Below are 5,405 nucleotides of genomic sequence, written 5' to 3'. Positions count from 1 at the left end.
AACACTTTCTTTTCTGAATTTAAATAAACAACACTTTCTTTTATGAATTTAAATATAAATAACCATTCCTTTTTCTAAATTTGAATAAATAAACCTTCCTTTTTCAAAATTTAAATAAATGATCCTTTCTTTTTTTAAATTATAAATAAATAAACCTTCGTTTTTATTAAATTTTAATAAAAAGCCATTTCTTTTTCTAAATTTTAATAAATAACCTTCTTATTTCTAATTTTGAAATAATGACCCCCTTTTTTTTTGTGTGCTGGTGGTGTTGCCACAGGTTTGTGTATGCGTCTAGTGTGGTTGGGAGTCAAAGACTCTTAAACTGCCGCTGGATAGCTTATATTCATAGGTGAAAAGAAAGCTGAGTGCGTAAGTCTTTCCTTCCAGTACATAGCCTCTACACAAACAAGACTTCTACAGTGCCTCCCCGTGACAGCACATGGTAACTAGGATCTAGTGTCCTAGGCTTGACTGTAGAGGATCTCGGAGTAGCAAGGACCCTAGAGATGAAGTGTGTAGGCCGATCGACATGCGGACATCACTAGCACTCATCAACCTTGCCCCAGTTATGGGTTAAATAGCTGACTGAATGATGGTCGTCATGCAGCCGTGAAAGAAGGAGAAGAAAACTCTTGATATAAAATTTTTGGTAATGTGTATTTGACTCATCAGCAATTGATCTAAAGGAAATAAAGCTTGAGTAAAGATTCTCTGGTTCTCCAGGTTTGGGATTGAGAGTTATGCCAAGATCCTGTCCATGTAAAGAATGATTATATACTGATTGATCTCCCAGATGAGAAACATCACTTCCAGATCTGCATCTTTGACATTCAAAAGACAAGGTAAATATGCATAAAGTACATGTAGTAGATGTCTAGCCATTTCATTAAAGTATTTATGATTTTGATGTATAAATTCACATCTGGATATAGTATTACATAAGTCCACAAGGTACTGTAAACCAATTTATTTTCGCGGATACTTTATTTTGCGTTTTACCCTTTCTTTGCCACTTTGCGGCTATTTAATTTCGTGATTATCTGATTTTTTTTATGAAGATTATTAAGAAAAGATCAAAGATTGACATATTCGCAACGATTTATATTCGCGTTATTTTTCTACTTGTGAAAGTTACGAAAATAAATTGCTCACGAAAACAAGTTGGTTTACAGTAATTAACATGGAGCACCAAAAATACTCATTGATATTCTGTTTTAGTTTAGAAAAGGGATAAATTTTTAAGGGAGCAATCTGACACTAACCAGAAAACTAGATTGAGTAAATATCAACCTAACAAAATGGAGAATTTTAACAATGGTGCTCTTGAAAGAATAGGAAGGGTACACAGTTCCTGCTCCACAGGTCACAATTAACACTTATGACCAAAATATGTATTACAAATAAGAATTCATAGGCTGAAAAAAAATCATACATAAACTAAAAATATAAACTATAAAAATTCATGAGAATTAGCCTAGTAAATTAAGAAGTATTATAATGCCATGATAATATACATGTACTGTAAATTCAGAAATTATTGCGAGGTTTTTATTATTGCGAATAATGCGACAGAGTTGTAAACGCAATAATTAAAATCGCATTTAATTTGAAATTGACAAAATCGCAATAATAAATGCACGCGATAATTTCTGAATTTACAGTTTATTTATTAGATAAAATGTTATGTACATGTATTAGTAAGTAATTAGTTATAAGTTATTATTTATTATAGTGACATGTGTATCATAACATAAATCTACAGGTATATCAATGGCAGATCCATCAATTTTAAAAAGGGGGGTTCACAACCCAGGATAAAGGAGAGTTCCAGCTATTATGTCCCCATTCAAATGCATTGATTGGACAAAAAAAGGAGGGGTTCCAACACCTGGATCCCCACACCCGTTGGTCTGCCAATGTATATACATAGAAATTTGATATTTACACTTGGCCCATTGGAACTATATGTCACTTAAGGAATATTGTATCTAATTTATATGTATTAACTGGTAATGATAAGCTGTTGTTTAATTGACTAAATTCCATATACATGTATAGATATTGAAATAAGATGTGGTATAATTGTCAATGAGACAACTGACTCCACCAGAGACTAAAAGATAAGTTAACAACTATTGGTCAACATGCGGCCTACAATAAGTTTTAAAACTTTCACAGTTATGGATTCAATTTTTTTTTCAGTTATTCAGCATATTTTGAAAAGAGAGTAGGACCTGAATGTAAAATAATACCAACTTTAAGGTATGTATGTTGACGGTTACATTAAATCCTTGTTTCAAGGTAACATTAAAGATAATGAACAGTTCTAGTTTATTGCTTCTATAATAATACAATACCTAATTACAAATATAAAATATGAAGATGTGGTATGATTGCAATTTGAAAACTCTCCACAAGAAACCAAATGACATATTAATTAACAGCTATAGGTCACTATTCTGCCTTCAAAAATGAGTAAAAATTAGCCCATACCACATAGTCAGCTATAAATGGGCCAAAAAGTGAAAATTGTAAAAAAAAAATCAATTGAGAAAACAAACTGTCTTAATAATGAACAAAACAAATATGTAACACAGCAACAAACATTAACCGATGAATTACAGGCACATACAGAATGTGGCAGGGTTAAACTATTTTGAAGGCATATTGTCCTTATCCATCAAATATTTGGTTAAATGAACATTTTTAATCCATGGTGCCTGAAAAAATTGACATGTTTATTTAAAAATATCTGAAGTAAAATGTAAGTACAATGGTAAATCATACTTGAGATGCCATAAGATTTAATACAATTCTTAACTATTTTATATGAAGAATTTCTTTAGCCTCTGTGTCCTGGTTACCCCATATATGGATAAAATGTAAATATTTTCTGACATATTCAACATTATATATATTATTTTGTGAATTTTAGTTTGTTTTGAATGAAATTTTATTTTCTGTTTGTAGACCAAGCGTGCTAGTTAATTTAGAAATCAACTGAAGCAGAAGAATGAATTGTGTTGATCTGAGGAACTTCGAAACACTTATTGACCAAAAACAATATGTAGTAAAGTAATACAATTATGTTATAAGAGAGAGAGATAGAAAGAGGGGGAGAGCCAGTTGTAAAGATTTATTCTTTTAAACCAGATACGTTGATTACAATCGAATTTCATAGGCCTACAGTTCCCCCCTAAATGGTCTTAGTTAATACATGACGTACATGTATACTAGGTGTTTAATGTAAGACTTTGATGTGACTTGTAAGAACAATCAGCTGCCATTGGTTTAACTCTATTTTTATGCCCTTCATTTGGGGGTGGGGTGGGGCACATTGTTTTACTCCTGCCCTTACAATCTTCCATCCTATTATAGGTATATAGATATAAGAAGATGTGAAATTGGTGACAATGAGACAACTCCCCCTCCAATTCACAACTATTCCAGATAACTACTCCTAGAGTTTAATGAGTTATCTCCCATATTTGTAGGTACTTTTGATATTTTGATATTTCCTGATAAGGCTAATGCAAATAGAAGATTTAACTTGTTTTTAAATTTAACAAACTGAGCATAAGTTGTGATGAATGGAAACTAGCAGGCTGAGTTTTAGGGTTAAGGGGAGGGAATACACTTGTTTAGCTAGTTTTGTTCACTGCATGGAAGGCCTGCAATAAATTAGAATGTATTGGTTTTATATATAATTTTTATATATATTTTGTTAGATATGCTATATAAGATGTAAATATAGTAAGATGCCAGTATTATTAAGAGCTCTGTAAATATGATCGGCTTGTAAACATAGGTCTAGATAATGCATTAAGTGGTTTGGTCTGACATTTGGATTTCATATTATATTTACGTCGTCATCATCTGCAAAAGTGCTCCCATTCACAATATTATCTGATATTAAACGCCCCTTCCTCCCAATTATGACTTCATTTTTAGTTTAATGAGTACTTTCTCATATTTGTAGGTACTTTTGGTAACTTACAGTTTGTCATGATAATTAAGGCTAATGAAAATAGGAGACAACTCTTGGTTTTTTTTGTAGAAAAGAAGATTTAACTTGTTTTTAAATTTTATGGTGAATCCTGTGACTAAGTTAATTTTTTCTTATATTTAAAATAACCCTGTCCATGAAATTGAACATTGCTCCTCTTGATTTTAGTAAGTGAATTCTTTTGTAATAGTTTAAAAGAAATGTCAATAAGTATTTCATAATGCATTAGAAGGAATGGTATATTTTATAGAATGCTAGTATTGTTTTACTTGTATGTTTAGAAGTCACAAAAAATGAAAAATGTAACATATTATTTGTTTTACTATTTACTATTATCAAGTAGAATAACATTTCCCTGTTTGCTAGTTCATTACAAGTGTAAAGTTGAAATTTCTGTAACAATTAAAAAACCTATGATTCTTCCCTACAATGTATGATTTGTTTTTAAAGCAGGGTGTATTTTTTCAATATTGCCATATTCCTTTATCTTAAGTAGCAGTATTATATAAGGTGATTGTTTAGTGACATAAATCATTTCTCATTTTAATAAATAACATTTATTTGAACTTTTTTATGTTTCTTTATTATTTCGCTTTTTAGAAATAATCTTCTTTCAGTTATTTTGAGAAGAAGAGTTTTGAGTTTAAAACCCTGGCTTGGTCAGACCACACAAGACTAAAAGCTGATATTTGCTTGTAATAATGTCAGGTTATATTTATCCCTTCAGAATAATATTTAAGGGTATGGTGATTCTATAGATATAAGAAGATGGGGTATGGATGCCAATGAGACAACTCTCCATCTGCTAAATTATGTTTTGGGGTATGGTGATTCCTGTCGATTTTGAGGTTCTCTTTTAATTCAATTGTAATCATTTCGAATTGTGTTTTTTTGCTTGTTTTTTTTTTTTACATAGATCAGGCCATAATGGTTTCTGCATTTGAAATTGTATCATGTTTTGTTATATTGGAACCTCTTCAACTTAAAGTGACCTATAGTTTTTAACACCTACATCATGTAATACTAATTTGTACTACTTGTATATAGTAATAACACTGTTTGTCATCTGACCCTTGTGTAACCTCGGATTAAGAACATATCATGACCTGTTATGTTTTGTGCACAGCATACCTTTAAAAGGAAGGTACATTGTCATTAGACAATAATCAACAATTGATGGTTATTTCAAAGCTATGTGGAGGTAATCAGACTAGCATATGTATGACATAAATGTGACATTTTTCATGCAAAGACTTGTAAGGCTAAAAAGATACCATTACTTGTTTATTGGGAAAAGACTAGTACTTTGACATTTTCTTAGCTTTTTTTTGGTTTTTCTCTATTGTTGAGTTACTGTCACATTGTATTTACCCAAAAGGTGATATCTTCTTTGAGC

General features: G+C 30.9%; 1 long non-coding RNA gene across 1 annotated transcript; it reads left to right on the top strand.

The window, feature by feature from the left end:
- Positions 1 to 251: 251 nt before the first annotated feature.
- LOC134714510 (uncharacterized) lies at positions 252 to 4,575 on the top strand. The gene is made up of 3 exons (XR_010106546.1): positions 252 to 845; positions 2,206 to 2,265; positions 2,974 to 4,575. It is a non-coding gene; the product is annotated as an uncharacterized LOC134714510 (long non-coding RNA).
- Positions 4,576 to 5,405: the final 830 nt, after the last annotated feature.

This window comes from Mytilus trossulus, chromosome 4 (assembly GCF_036588685.1).
Source record: "Mytilus trossulus isolate FHL-02 chromosome 4, PNRI_Mtr1.1.1.hap1, whole genome shotgun sequence".
Taxonomy (NCBI): Eukaryota; Metazoa; Mollusca; class Bivalvia; order Mytilida; family Mytilidae; genus Mytilus; species Mytilus trossulus.
The sequence above is the reverse complement of the archived record's forward strand: the minus strand, read 5'-3'. Positions and strand labels throughout refer to the sequence as shown.